Here is a 15,892-nt window from a genome sequence, read left to right as displayed (position 1 = left end):
AGAGCACTTGTGAGTGGATCCTGGAGAAGCGGACCTTTGTCTTGCACACACTGGCGGCACCGCCGAAAGCCAGCTCACGGGAGCCCCCGGAGTTGCACAACCACGCTCCGCTCAGGTGTCCCCACTCCTGGGCTAATCTTGTAAATCGTCCCATCGAACACGAACACGGCGGAGTCTCTGGGGCTTCAGGGACTTTGGGGCTTTCCCCCTGGGCTTAAAGTCTTTCTCTGCTGCTGACTCACATGTTAATTATTGCTTTCCGCAAAGTAGAATTAACATTGCGACTGCCTGCCTGGATGTCATACAGCTGTTTTTATCTGCTGGGTAGAACTGAGTCTGCAGGATGCCACAGTGTAACCACGGTCCCCTCCTGGAGCAGCCGGGGCAGTGAGCGACACACACAGAGAAACCGGCTTCTGCCTTGGAGTTGCTGGGGAGAGGCTGTGGGAGGTGCTCTGCTCAGCCCAGGAAACAGAAGGTTTAACTGCCCAGGGTTAATTGACCAAAATCTCTTGAGAAGTGTGGCCAAGAGTTTCAGTGTTGCTGTCACCATCAGCATTAATGGACAGAACTGGCATTTCAAAGAAAAAATATCAACTTGTTTTCCCTTTGACTGCTGGGCTGGGTAATGAAGTAAAAATGACATTATCTCTAATAAAAGTGATTTGCAGAAATCGCTGATAGAATCTCGGTAGCAGAGATTGGCCATTAGTAGGTTGGGCAGATAAGGGGAGCAGCTGGGTTCTGTTAACCCCTCCTGGCCTGGCGTGTGTGCTGGGAGGTGGGCTTGCGGTTTGGGGGCCAGGTGTGCCAACATGAACGGAGAGCGCACATTCCCGAGCGGGTCGTTCTTCTACTCCGCTTGCTGGCCTTCACGGTCTTCGTTAGGTTTTTCATTTTTTTTCTTAGGGTTTTTGTGTTTAGTGACTTGCTTTCTTTTTTTGTTTGTTTGTTTATTTTTCTGTTTTTTTGACTTGGCGCTGCTCATTTTCTCACCTCCGTGTTACATCACCACAGGGTGCAACCCTAGCCAAGCCCTGGCATCCTCCCCGGCAGAAATCTGACTCCACGAAGGGCATCTACATATGTGATGTGAGCCCTTTGGGCGACGGGTGGTGTTGTGCAACAGGTTATTCTGTCGTGTCAAGGAGGTGGGAGCAGAGGCAGAAACGCCCCTGATCTCGTCAGGGGTTGGGGGTGGGGGCCGCCCGGCCCAGGCTTGTTCACCAGTGTCCGTGGGAGCTGACTGGCATCTGGCTCACTGAACACCCCCTGCAGTGGGGCGGCAGGCACAGCCAGCACCTTCTGTCTGGAAACATCCTTAGGGGATGGGGATCAGCTTCCTGGGGACAGTGAGGAGTCATCGGATGTTAGGTAACCTGGTGATGACTGCAGCCACTCTCACTCCTCTTTTTTAACCCACTTACTTTGGTGCTTTTCTCTGGAAAGCACCAAAGCATTATAACTGCACTCCTAAGCCCGCCCCTGGGGGTGGGGGCGGTCATGGCTGGGCTAGCTGTCACTCTAGCCTTCCGTGCTGTGTCTAAAAGAGCTAGGGGAACGGTTATTGTGGGGGCGTGGTCCAGTGCCAGGCTCTGTGATACATAAGAAATTTGACTTCCTGCCTGTGGCCTCAGAAAAGACCCTAAAGATAAGGAATAATGAAGTGATGCTGCCTCACAGTTAAGTGGTCTTGATCAATTCTCTGGGTGTGCAGAGTGGGAGGGGAGGTCAGCGTGGGCTGGGCAGAGAGGCCAGGAAATCCTCTGTGCAGGCAGTGGGCCTAGGCTGGTTCTGAAAGCACAGGGTGTGGAATGTTGGAAAGGAAGGATCCCATTTCAGGGGGGAAAAATACACCTGGGTGACAGACGGGAGTGCTCGGGGTGGGTGTCAGCACAGAGTGCAGGCTGCTGGAGCAGGGAGGGCACTGCAGGCCTGTGGGAGCTGGGTGGGAAAGCAGGTTCTGGGCAGGCAGATCTCAAGGGACACCTAGAGGCTGGACTTCGTGGTGAGGGCAGTAGGGAGCCATTTCTGTTTTTAAATGCAGAGCGATATCCCGAAACGGTTTGGGGGGACTGATGAGTTGTTCCTCTGCCCAAGTTCTGGTTAGAATTGTATTTCATCAGTGGTCAAGGAGGGAGAGGCAAGGGGAAACAGCTGGAAGATTGGGGCTGAAGTATTTGAAAATAAAGCACCACTGGAGCCAGAGAAAGCAGGTGTCCTTGGCAAAGTTTGCTTTTTGTCCCCTGGGTAGCATTTATGAGCTGCTGTTCAGCAAGAATGCCTCGCCGAGGTCTCTGTGGGTGAGCCGGAGCTCCAGCCTGTGGTGGCCCCAGGGTGGCTGCCATATTTAGAGCTCCTACCAAAGGAACCCATTTCCCTTGGCTTCACTGCCAAGAAAGAGGGCATCTCATGCCTGCTGTGCAGTGTGGCCAGAGCTCCACCAGCGGAAGATGGATCCAGACAGGGTTCTGCCCTGCCTGTGCCCTGGCACATCGGCCATAACTGGCCAATGGCATGGGCGGTTATCAGGTCATCTGACTTCCTGTACCTGTCCTTTGTTGTCGAAGGCCCTGGTCTGTGTGTGGCGCCCTGCAGACACGCAATGGTGCTTGCCCACTGAATGCATTCTCTCCACTCGGACTTCTCCTGTCTTGCACCCTGCTCTCCGGCCTATCTCCTGACCACTGGCACCCCCACTCGTGCCCCAGCAGCGTCTCTGTCCTCATCCCTCCTGCCTGCCCAGTTGCCTCCCCATAGCTGTTCCTTCTGCTAGCCCCGCCTCCAGCACCGAGCTCTCCCCTCCCCCAGCATTGTCCAGCCGTGCAGACTTCCTCCTCTGCCTCCCAGTGCATCATGGACACCACGCTCGTCCTTCGGGACTCAGCTCTTCACTTCTCCACAACCTCCCCGAGGTCAGGAATAGCAGTCCCATGTTTCATTCCATTACTTAACAGCCCCAGCACATGGAGAGGCATTCACAAACATTTGTTGAATGAGTAAAGGAAGAAAGCTATTGCTGGGTGGGATGGGGGACAGAGGCTGTGGGAAACACAGACCTATATTCCAAACTGCTCCATGCTCTCATCTGAGAGTGTACAGGGTGGGCGTGGGAGGGGAGGTCAGCGTGGGCTGGGCAGAGAGGCCAGGAAATCCTCTGTGCAGGCGGTGGGCCTAGGCTGGTTCTGAAAGCACAGGGTGTGGAATGTTGGAAAGGAAGGATCCATTTCAGGGGGGAAAGATACACCTGGGTGACAGACGGGAGTGCCCAGGGGTGGGTGTCGGCACAGAGTAACTTAAGGAAGACTTTTGGCATTTCCGGTACCTTTTGATGACTCCTCTACAAAGGAATGGAACATAGCCTCCTAAATGTGCATGAATATCTCACTTCTCATCGTAGTGTGACAGGGCAGAATTGGGAGAAAGCGTGGGCTCGCACTGTGGCCGTGAATCAGATCCCACAGCTCCAGACACGTGACCATGTAAATAGACTGGAGATCGGGGTTCTCAAGGAAGCCCAGGAGAGAAAAGGTCTCAGAGTCTCTCTGGCTCCTTTCACTTTCCTTTGCCTTTGTTTTCTCTCTTCTTTTTCTTAAATAGGGAGAAGACAAGGGGTTATGGGATGGGGGGAGGAAAGGGAGAGACCCCGGACTTCCCCCCACCCCACCTCTTCCATGTGGAAATACTTTCAATACCAGTCACCAGAAGTTCTGGCGTCAAATTGGGATTAGTAAATTAGATCCCAGGGTATTTCACTATTAGCTTATGATTAAGGGGCAGTCCCTATTAAAAAATGAAACAAATGTTATTTCCTTGGAAATTACAGTGTCTGAAGTAAAGGAGAGAGAACTGACCCTTAAAACCATATTCCGTGCTCTCGTTGACAACTGCCTATTCCAGTTACAGCTTTTTAATTTTTTCACCCGGAATGTCTGACGACACTGCCGGGGGAATTTCTGGCCCCTCCTTCCTGAATATGCCCAGTGCTGGCCCCTGAGACAGCCCAGTTCGGTTTTCTCATGACACAAGGATTATTTTTGGCATTGCGCATGTTTTCTCTAATGTTGTTACCCCCCCACCCCCAACCTCCCACCTTAGTTGCCATTTGAGAAGCAATTGTTTCGGCCACTCTGCATAAATCTGGAGGTTAATTTTAGTTCCATGTGGGGAAGGGGGAAGCAGGAGGGAGGAGGACCCCTACTTTTACCTCCTCTGCGGCACCCAGCCCCCTCTCCAGTGCCAGTGCAGAGGTCCTCTCCCCCCTGCTCATGAAAGAGTTTGCTTTCACCAGGCTCAGTGCTCTCCATTCATCCTTCCTGCCGGCAGAGCTTCAGGGGATATCTAGAGGTGACGCTAGGGGCTGCACCTCGGGGATGGCATCTTAATTACTTGGCCTGGCGGGGTATTAGAACAGCCCCATTCAGAGCGAGTTCACTCCCTGTGCAGTTGGCTCACTCAGCCTCTGTCCATAGATGTTCTCTTGTTCATGCTGCATGAGGAAATGGAGATTTCCAAGCGGGAAGCAGCCTTCCCAGTGCTTTAACTCTTCGCTGAAGGGAGGAGGCGGGCAGAGAACGAAAGTCTGAGCTGGCGCAGCTGCAGCTCCCGGGAGAGGAGCAAGGCCCCCGGGCTGGGGATGGAGGCCAAGGCAGCTGGGATCACTTTTTCTTCCCTCCCTGAGAGGGGAAGGAGAAGAGTAAAGGGCATGCTTGAATTGTACTTGCAATCAATTAGCAAATATTTACCCAGTTTGTCTGCCATGGCCCAAGGTCCCGTGACAGGGGCACAGAAGTAGGTGTTGAGTCTGTGCCCTGCCCCCTCCTCCACCAAGGCACCAAGCTACTTACAGTCCAGTTATAGAAGCAGGAGGTTTGCATAGAGAAGCCAGTGAGACAGGGAGGCCTTTAATGAAGGCAAGTGAGTAATGTGGGCAGGAAGCGCCTTGCAGAAGAAACTGAGGGTGGCCAGAGAAGCGTCAGAGGGAAGTGGAGCTGGAATTGGCCCCAAGGATGGAGTTTTAAGGAATGAGAAAGGATGTGATGATAGAGGTGGGGAAGACGAAGCGGAGGAGACGTTGAAGTATGGCCTAGTGAAACCCCATAGAGAAACAAAATGAGGGTAAGATTCTTCTTGACGGAAGAGGAGAGCTGGCTTGTCAGACTGTAGGTGGCTTTGGATTAGGACAGCATGAGGGTAGCACTAACCCTGCCAAATGTCCGCATCTCCATTGTGTCCTCGGTCTGGAGATCTCCTGCGTCCCTGCTCTCTTTCTGTTCAAAGTGTGGTCCCAGACTGGTAGAAGTAGCACCACCTGCGAGGTGGTAGAAATGCACTCCCAGGCCCAGTCCAGAACGGGGAGTCAGAAACTGCATTGTAACAAGACCCCGGGTGATCTGTGTGCACAGTCTGAGCTGTGCGGACGGGGTGATCTCGGGCGACTATCTGCCACCCTAGGTCAGTTCCCAGACTTGGTTCAGGGCTGGGAACAGGTGCACAAGTGTCTCTGAGCATCTTTGCACTATGGCTCTTCCCAGATGAAAACCTTGCATTCTGATTAAGAATTAGAATAGAATGCTTATGAAAAATCTAGAACAGAATTCATTTAAGTGGTTTTTATCCAGCGTCTTCAATTCATACCACTGTGTACTTTAGAGGATGCCAAAAGAACGGGGGATGGGGTCCTTTCCCGCGAGAATGTGTGGTCCAGTTAGGGAGACAGAAGCTGCGGAGGTGAAATAAACAGAGAACAACACGGGGCTGGACCGTGCAGTGCGGAACCTCTGAAGCAGGGTGCAGAGAGGTCCACACCGGTGAGGCCTTCCTAGAAAAAGCGGACCGTGGGAGGGCCTGAAACACGAGTGCACCTTAGACAGGCCGAGGAGATGCAGTGTGTGTTCTCCAGGAGGGGTGCGGGGAGGGGGAGAGGCAGGGACTCAGGGGCTGCAGGGGCAGCAAGCTATTCCCTGTCAGCGCCAGAGAATGCACGTGCTTCATGCTGGGGATCCGTTTTACAGCTTGGGCACCTCTCTATCTTGGCTGTGCGATTTCTTCGTCAGTGTTCTCAGCTGAGGGCTTTGTTGTAGGACCCGCGTGGCTGTACACGCAGGATGGCTCGAGCCAAACCACAGACCATGCTGTTGGAAGCTTGTGGGACCCCAAGAAAGCAGGCTGCTGATGGGTGGAAGCCCTAGAGACAACAGACCCTAAACCAGACCTGGTCACAGCTCGGGTGTGGGGAAATAGCCTCAAGCCCAGTGGAGGGGCAGGGGAGAAAAGAGCCTAGTGGCAATGAAGCATTTCATCTGTGGTGCCTACAGATTCTGCTAGCAAAGAAAGAAAAAAAAGGCAGGCATCTCAAGCAGAGAAAAAGCATTCCACTGGGCCTGGTCAGTCTATGGAGGGCTGACCTAGGGTAGGAGGGGGCAGGATATCTTTGGGGCTTGCTAGATTGAGAGCTCATCAGGTAGTGGCCTTAGAGAGCTCCTGGCCTGCGTCCCCTCACCCCCACCCCCCGCCGCCCCGTAAACCTAGCTCAGCTAAACCTTCTGACACTGGGAGAGGGACCTGCCTGTGGTCTTTCTGGGGAAAACTGCCCAATTTCAATCAAGAATATGGGATTTAGGGTCAAAGGGTAAGTGTGAGTGCTGGCTCTGTCACTGGGTGTCACTGGGCATGTCACTAACATCCTCGGGGTCTGTTTCTCCTTGTGTGAAGTAGGGGTGGGACCATACCTCCCTCATGAGATCACTTCAGGATTAAATCAGAGGCAGTGGGACAAGGGTTCTTTATCAATGCACAAGTGTTGCAAGTGGTTCTTTCCTAACCTCAGCAACAGCAGCGGCCTGTCAGCTTGCTGGGGTCCAGTGGTCCCCCAGGTGGAGTCTGCACAGCATAGGGGGCCAGGCAGTGGCAGGCATCAGAGGCCAGAGAGAACGGAAAGACAGGCAAATGCCCCCTGTGGCTGTTTGCTGTCCTCGCCTCTCCATGGGCACACATGCCACCGAGTCCCTCTGCCAGGGCACTGGGTGCGGTGAGATTGAGGTGGGTGGAATAAACACTTGACTTCTGCACTGGGGGATGAGGCCAATGGAGTGGCCATCTTCGCAGCATTGGATTCTCCAATTTCAGTGGTTGGCCATCTCTGTTCAGATGCTTTAACCTGGATGTGGCAGGAGGGAAGGAGGGTGCCCATGGGAGCCGGAGGCTGGGCGGAGAGAGTGGCTTGAGATGGGGTGCTCGGCCTGAGTGCTTGCCTTCCCCCTGCTGCCTGTCGGCATCACCACCTCCGGGCTCCACACTCAGCAGCGGCGGCCACAGGCCTGAAGGCACTGCTGCTGCCAAGTCCCTCTCCTCCCGGTTCCCAGGGGGTTACTGTGGGAAAGCTGTGGGGAGCTGGCAGCGAGCTGGACGCCCGTCATCTTTGATTATAAAAAATAAAATGCAACACCTGTTGAAAAGGTAGACATCATCGTGTTCTCCGCATCAGCTAGAAACTGGAAAGCACGTCTGGACAGCCGTCAAGGGCGCTGTAGCCCGCCCACACAACGTGCTGCTGCTGTGAATGTGTTTAAAGAACTCTTCAAAATATGATAAAATGTTAGGTAAAAAGCCATAAATCCAATGGGATTTCAACTTTTTTCTCTCTACCTTTCTGTATTTTCACAGTTGCCTACATTGCATATGCATTGCCCTTATTTCCACCATAACCCTTCCTGAAAAAGGAAGTGACCTGTGGAGATAAATGAGCTTATTAGACGGTAATGCGTGGTGATGGTCTCTGTTTCCAATTGTGCAGCCCATCCAGTGCTGGCCGGCAGTGGGCTCGCTGTCCATGTGCCCCGGAGAAAGTCAGAGCGCAGAGATTTGCTCCAACTCCACACATTCCCATTACCTCTCCGAGCCTCCATTTTCCTCACCTCTAAGATGGGAATCCTGGTGCCTGCTTTTTCTATCCTACTGAGAAAGGTTTACAGATTTCCTTAGTAAGTGCTTTATGCTGAGTGGTACAAGTGCAAAGTGATAGAACTCACAGACTTGTTGAATCAAGAGAACCCTGCTGAGGCTGGGGTTCCTTGGAGCCAGGCAGAGGGACAGTCGCTGTTACTCCTGACCACGCACGGCTTCACCCAGCTGGGCTGCACCTGTCCTCCAATTATGCAGGGTCCTGGGGGATCTGGAGCCCATGGGGCTGCTCTGTAATTGGATCTGTGGCTCTCTTCTCCGAGGGTGCCTGCAGCGGAGAAGGCCTCCAGATAAGCATCGCCAGTGGGCCCCAAGCAGAATTGACCATTAGAGGCCCGTCCTGGGTGGGCCTCCGACATTACTGTCAGCTCTGAACGCAGTCCAGGCCCTCCCTCCAGGGGCACAGGCCATCAGAGTGAGTCGGGGGGGGGGGGGCAGGTGGGGCCTGCTCAGCCCCAGAGGAGGACAGGTGGGAAGGTTGAGGTATGAGACACTTTTCAGGATTGCTCCTTCAGGGAAGGGGGTGAGTGAAAACATCCATCCCTGTTTAGCCACTCCAGCCCTCACACCCCCTTCCTATACCTCTTTCAGGACTTCAGTGTGCTAGTCTGTATAGTAGCATTCCTGTCTCCCAGTTGAGCTGTGGTCTCTTTCAGGAGAGAGCGTGCCCCTCACCAGTCTGCACACTGAAGGCTATTGATGCCTTTTCCCCCCTTGTCCAGGATCATTTGATCTGCCCAGTTCCTCTTGAATTTGCTAATCTGAGTTCTTCGTTTTTGTCTGGCCTATGTTGGTGCCTTTTCCTCCCCTCTGCAACAGATATCCCTAGTAATCACGTCTGCCTTTGGACAGACACGAGAATGTCCCCGGAAAGCTGGTCGCCAGAATACCACCCTCTTCTGAAACAGCTCCGCCACTCCTTTCGAATTGCCTTCAGAGCCAAAGACCATTCTTTAAAAAAAAAAAAAGAAAAAGAAAAAACTTCCCATTGTGGCAAGACCTTATCTCTGGGGGCACATTTTATTTTTTCAAACAACCAAATTCCATCCATAGCCAAGTCTGGCGACGAAAGGGGGTGGGTACCTGGGATAATATTGTCTGGGGTTTAAAGTGGAGCCTGTTTTATGTGGCGTTATGTCTGATTTTCTTGTATGGCTCTGAAACTAAGTCTGAAAGGACCTCCCAAAGCACTTAGTACAATGACCACGTCATGGGAGTGAAGTTTGTACCTTCTCCTAAGGTGCCTGTTTTGAGGGGCAGCTGCCTTTTAAGTGACATCTGTTCAAACCTCTCCCTCCTTATTTTCCCCTCCCTCTTTCTGCCCGTGAGAGCACCTGGCACCTCGGGGACAGTCACACGGCTCCCCAATGAATAACTGTGGTTTTTGATGGTGACTCCAAACTTGCTGGCCGCGGTGAATGTGGACACAGTGCATTTCGGAGGGAAAGAGTGAAGTGAGGTTTAAGAAGCAGGCGGCGTGTCAGTGCTCCAAAGACATGTGGCCACAGGGTCAGAAACCTGTGGCTTAATAAGCCCTCCAGGTGACTCTGCTGCAGTCATTCCAGTGAGAGTCAGAGGACAGTGTTGACGAAACACACCTCGACCCCAGTGCTCGATCAGTTTCAGTGTCCTTTGACTTCCACCAAAAATTGTGAGGGAGAACTTTTTCTTTTAAAGCTGACTGCGTTGCAACAGTGCTCCCAGCCCACCCTGGCTGCACTTGAGAATCACGTGGGAAGCTTTAAACCCTTGATGCCCCAGGCCGTACCCTAGACCTGTGACATGGCAGTCTCTGGGTGACCCCACAGAAAACCCAGGCATTAGTTCTTAAGGCTCATCTGATGGTTCCAGTGAGTAGCCAGGACTGAGAAGCACGGGCTTTGGCTCTGCTCTGATTTAATCCACGAAGCAATCACCCCCTAGGTGTGCGGGCCAGCCACTTGTCCTGATCTCTGGGACCTGAGGCTGGCGTGTTCCTCCCCCAGGCAGCCTTTGCGTGGCAGCTGCACAGCCTCACTGAGGGGTCCTGAGAGCTCCCCCAAATTGCATTTGACCTTCATTTTCTCCATTCATAGCTCCTGAAAATTGGTACCTGCTTAGAATTTCACCACCAACCAACAGACTCATCTAAGATTCTAAGATGGCTGAATTAGCTTCAGCCTCTCCCCAGATGCTTCTAAGCCATCTAACCTTATAGGTAGTGAACAAAGGGCCAAAAGGTTCATTTAGTTTTTTCTGTAAGATGGCTCTAGGAGTGCTTAGTTGTCTTTAACTTCATATGAAACAATTTTGTTATACTGTATTGTGACAGCTGTCATATCAGCCTGTAATTTTAAAAAGCTTACCAAAATTGGTGAATTTTTGTGCAGCCATTTTAATATTGAAGATGGAAGAAAATATGCAACATTTTCAGCATATTGTGCTTTATTATTTCAAGAAAGATAAAAACGCAACTGAAATGCACACACAAAAAGATTTGTGCAGTGTATGGAGAAGGTGCTGTGACTGATCAAACATGTCAAAAGTGAAGTTTCTTGACACTATTGACGTTTTGGCTAAATAATTCTTCACTGTGGGGCTGTCTTGTTCATTGGAAGATGTTTGGCAGCACCCCTGGCCTCTACCCACTAGAAGGCTATAGCAGGAGATAGCTGACATACTCAAAATATCCCAATCAATAAAGTTATTGGTGAAAATTAAAAATATATCTTACTTTACAGAAAAAAACTGAACTGACTTTTTGGCCAACCCAATAGCTCCAATGCCCCGACAGCCCACAGGCATTAAATGTGGGGTCCTGATTGCAGTTAACATCAGGGGACTATCGCTACCGAAGCAGCCGACCGCCTGGAGCAGCTGGCGGCATCGTGGTGGTCCCACTGGGCTATGTTCACCTGGAAGTCAGAAACCAGGATTCTCGTGCCCCAGAACTGATAATGGCTCCATGTTGAAACAGTGACCCAAAACTTGAGACAGTTTTAAGACAATGAAGTTCTGTCCCAAGAGGCTTTTCCTGGTTGAATTATAGCACAGACCTGCAGAGCTCTAGGACAGTTTTGTCTGTCTTTGGACTGACTGCCTGGTCCTTGATGGTTACTTCCCTTAGTTGGGATTCGGTGTTTCAGACTTTGAGTTTCCAACTGGGGGGAACTTAAGTATAAACTTGTGTGTACTTTTTTTTTAATCCTCACTGGAGGATATGTTTTTACTGATTTGAGAGAGAAAGGAAAGGAAGGAGGGAGAGAGAGACAGGGAAAGAAAGAGAAACATCAATGTGAAAGAGAAACATTGATCAGTTGCCTCCCATGCGCACCCCAGCTAGACCCAGCACTGAACCCACGCCCCATTATGTGCCCTGACTGGGGATCAAACCCACAACCTCTCAGCGTACAGGACAATGCTCCAACCCGCTGAACCACCCTGCCAGGGCTCCTTTTCAGATCTTCACCCTCCTCTTCCCCCTGTCCTGTACATAAACATCCAATTTGTGGGAAAGCATCTAACACAGTGCATTTGGAAAGTTACACAATAAGTAACAGTTTCCTTGTTGCCAGTAGAGAAATCTTTCATCCTGGACCCAGAAGAATTACGGTGGAGACAATATCTTTTAGCAAGTTACTAATCCCTCCAAATCTCTACTCTTCATCTATTAAATGGGGATAATAGTTCCTATCTCTCAGGGCTTTTGTGAGACTCACCTAAGATAGCACGCGTAGAAAACAAGTGCTCTCTGAACCCTGCAGATACCAGGAAGGCATTGTCATTTGTCCTCCCAGGATCAGCTGAGACCCTGCCTCCCCGAGCAGCCTGCTCAGACCTTGTGTGCTCACACCAGCTGGTTTCTTATCTTCACCACCTAGCGTGTTTATTGCTGGTACTTATTTCTGTAGTTAATAGAAATGTTTCAAGTTGTTGGCTCCCTAATGAGACTGCATTCTCCTTAAAAACAAGGAATGCACATTTTATTCACTCTCCAGCTCCACAGGGTCTAGCGCAGAGCTCAGCAAACACTGCCGCATCGGCATGAGGGCCCCCCGACCGAGGTCCCCCCCACCCCGACCGAGTGCCACCGACCCAGGGCGGGGTTCACGTTGAGCGTTCTGAGTACGAAATGTTGTGCTGGACCACCCACGGGTCACGGGAGGGCCACCAAGAAAGACAGGAGCTGAAACTTGGTTGAAAGAGCAACTGGGAGTAAGAAATAAATGTCTGAGTCTTTTCTAATGATGAGGATAAAATATCTTTTCACAAGAAATCAGAGAATTCTAACACGCTATGCCTAGAACTGTCATTTAAAAAAATTCTGGTCTATTGCCATTCATTCTGGAACCCATCTAGGGAGAAAAACTAAAGTATGTATTTTAGGAAACAAAGCCTCATTGACCAAAGAAGGTTCAGTAACAAGAAATAAAAGAACTGGGCAAGGTCAGCCTGACCACACTGCACCCCCGGCCCAGAGACAGCATTGATTTGGTGATGAAGGGCAGCTGTGATGGCCAAAGTCTGATGTGACTAATACTCATATTAGCCATTTAATGGAATTATTATCATCTGTCACGACGGTTTTCATTGTGGAGAGCTTTCTCACCCAGGCATACCTCAGAGGTATCGTGGGTTCAGTTCCAGAGCACCGCAATAAAGTGAGTAGCACAGTAAAATGGGTCGTAATCTTTGCTGTGAAGGGTCTTGTCTTTAATTTGTTAAAAAAAAAAAAGCAACACCTGTGACGTGCAATAAAGGGAGGGACACCTGCACTTCCAGCCCTTCTCCACTCGTCTCATTTGATCCTGACAAGTAAGGCCTGAGATGTCTCCCATTTTCCTGGTGAGGCTGCCGGGGCACCAGCAGTGCAGTTTCTCATCCAGACTCAGACAGCTGGGTAGCCTATGGCCGATATATTGAAACATCAGTCCCCCTTACTCCCAGCCCCCTGTTCCATTGGCTAGGAGGCCTCACTCATGATGAACTGTGTGAGGAAGTAGACTGCATACGCATCAGTTGGGCTTGGGGTACGGGGTGTCTCACCTTCACACTCAGCATCAATTACTCTTGCTCTTCAGTGTTGCTAACTAAATCAAAGCCGTGTTACACACTTTCGCTTGTTCTTCCAAGAGTCAGCATTAGACAGATATCTCTGGGCTGCGTCAACTTTAACTAGATAATTTCATTAAAGTCATGTCAGTGCACCTGTGAAACAAGGTAGCTAAAATGGGGCTCATGACTTTTAAACCAAGAGGCTACATGATATAGTCGATCTTCTTTTTCTAAATGTTAAGATATTGCTGTTTTTTATTATTATTATTTCTTGCTAAAGCCACTATCTCCTACCATTAAGCAGTGAGAAACAGGTTGGCCTAAGAAGAAATGAGTTCTAGCTCTAGATCTGCCACTAATAAGTTAGATGGCTCTTCATTAGTCACATAACTGGGCCAGGCCTCAGCTTCCAGATCTGAGAAATGGGACAGCAGCAATGCCCGTCTTGCCCATCTCACATGTAGGTTGGGAGGGTGGAGTTAGACAGGGAGCGCCCACGTTCCTCAGGACTTCTGACTGTCAGCTCACTAACAGTTTCCAAGGGCCGGTGCAGACGTTTTCTTTGTGACCTTGGGCAAGTTGCATATTATGTCTGGGCCATGGTTTCCACATGTAAACCGCACTCCCAGGACCTGCCATATTGCATTGTTGGAGGGCTACAATGAGGTGATATGTGTAAGATACTTGGTGTAGCGCAGGCACAAAAGTGAGTGTCAACAAATACTTATGTAGTCCAGATGGCACAATAGGACCCAAATGTTGAATGCCATGGCCAGACAGAGCACCAGCCCCAGACTGCCTTTCCCCTTCCTGGTTCTCTCTGCTTTGCTCCTCCACGCTGAGGGAGGGATGGCAGCAAAGGGAGGCTCTGCGCATGCAGATGTAGGCATTAATGCCACAGCCTGCTCTGGGGATCTTTTCCACCCAGGATGGCTTCTCTGGATGTCCCTGGTGTCTGGTCATGTGTTGATGTTGCTTTTGTCGGGTGCGCGAGGATTGGTGCTGGAGAATGGAGTCCAGCATCTCCCACACACTGGCTTTCGTGACTCATAGGCGAGGTGTGCACAGTATTAGCATCCTGTCCCCTTCCCACCCTTACTTCCTGTGCCAGGAGGCCTGCAAAACTCAGATGACTGCTTTTGCTCCACAGTCAGAGGTCAGGATTAAAATGCAGATGGGAGAAAGTAATATAGGAACCGTCACTAAAGGTCTGGTGCAAAAGCAGCATGATGGTGAGGGCAGATCTGAGAGAGCGGGGATGGGCGGGGGGCCAGGGAGAGAGTTCTGGGACTTGAAGTCGGGGGAGTGGAGGGAACAGGGATTAGGTAAAGGAAACATAAAAGAGAGCTAGGGCAGGAGAAAAGTTTCACCCGTTTCACAGTTTTGCCGAAGGTTCTTCTTGACCATCCACAGCGAAGGGATGTGCTTTCTGCAGTCTGAGTAAATGACGCTGACTTAATCCATCCACGGAGCAGGATGTTCTGTTTCTCCAAATGAGACCTGTTGTAAAGTCAGAACAGGGCCTCTGCCCCAGATCTTGAAGGGTCTGAAAGGCACGTCAACATTCCGTGAATCCCAAAATACTGATTATCTGCCCAGATAGTAGGAAGCAGAGCCAGACAGAAGGAGCAGCAGCCCTGGTTTGGAGATCTCAGGAGGGAGGAGCGGAGTGTGAACGGAGCCGGGTGGATGCGGCCGTGAGAGCCATGAACTGCACCGGCCACTTTTCCAAAAGGGAAAACTTGTTTACTGACCCCACAGTGCAGGCTGTTCAGAGAAATATAAGAAAATGCAGATAAGCATAAAGTACAAAAAATCCCCTATAACTTCTCCAACCCGAAACCGCTAACATGTTTGTGTAGAGAGAGACCAGACCGTCACCCACGGTTAAGGCCCTGGGCCCTGGGGCCCACCTGCCTGGTGCAAAGCCCCACTTCCCTGCTCACCTGCCGAGAAGCTGCAGGTAGACTAGCCTCTGCGGACCCATTTCCTCCTCTGTGAATTAGAGACAATAATAATAAAGACTTCCAAGGGTAGTTGTAAGACTTAAAGAAGCTGAAGTAGTAGCTCTTAAAACAGTACCAATAATGCAGTAAGCACTATATATGTGATAGCTGTAAGATTCTTAATAGTTACTATTTTATTACATTTCTAGGTTTTTCTAATATTTTAGAACTATTATACATATATTTCTATGAAAGCTGAGTTGTACTATCTACTTTTGTAATGTTTTTACTCTCATGTTCATCTTTTCATGGACAGATTTGTTAATATTAGCTGATATTGATGGCTCCCAGTGGGATAGGCCTGGTGCTAAAGATTTCACATAAATTGTCATGCTTAATCCTCACAATAACTCTTGGGGTATAAGTACTCTTATGGCCAGTTTTCAGATGAGAAAACTGAGGCTAAGCCACTTAAATAATTTGAGTGTAGGGAGCAGGCAAGTAGGGAGAACTTAGAATTTCAATACAGAGAGTCTGGCTTTTACCTTGCCCATGTTAGACTGTTATATGGGCTTTATAAGAAGATCCAGGATTTTGTTAGGACTCCCTGAAAGGGGCAGGTTTGGCGTGTGTCATCTGTTCATCTGTCCTGCAAAGAAGAGGAAAACGAGCTCGAGGCAGGCTAGTGGCCCTACGCCGGCCGCATTGGGAGGGGAGCACGCGCTCACTCCTCGGGGACCCCTGGCAAGTGTGCACCTGGGGACGCCAGGCCAACACGTCTGGCTGCCTGTTCTTCTTGGGCTCCGACGGTACTTTTAATTTTTAGCATGGAAATAACTCTCTGAAACAAAAATGAGACCTAAGTTTCAATACTGGGCTTACTTTTTTTCTAAGTGCATTTTGTCTAGAAGGGGAAGCTTGAAGCAGTCGCTCACCTTGTTTTCTGGAGT

General features: G+C 50.4%; 1 protein-coding gene across 1 annotated transcript in view; it reads left to right on the top strand.

Annotated features, from left to right (window-relative positions):
- Positions 1–15,892, top strand: part of EPAS1 (endothelial PAS domain protein 1) — an 84,663-nt gene that overhangs the window by 30,459 nt on the left and 38,312 nt on the right. The window lies entirely within an intron of this gene.

The sequence above is a fragment of the Phyllostomus hastatus genome, unplaced genomic scaffold (assembly GCF_019186645.2).
Source record: "Phyllostomus hastatus isolate PE091 unplaced genomic scaffold, TTU_PhHast_1.1 phas_scaffold_78, whole genome shotgun sequence".
Classification (NCBI taxonomy): domain Eukaryota; kingdom Metazoa; phylum Chordata; class Mammalia; order Chiroptera; family Phyllostomidae; genus Phyllostomus; species Phyllostomus hastatus.
This window is presented reverse-complemented; position numbering and strand designations above follow the sequence as displayed.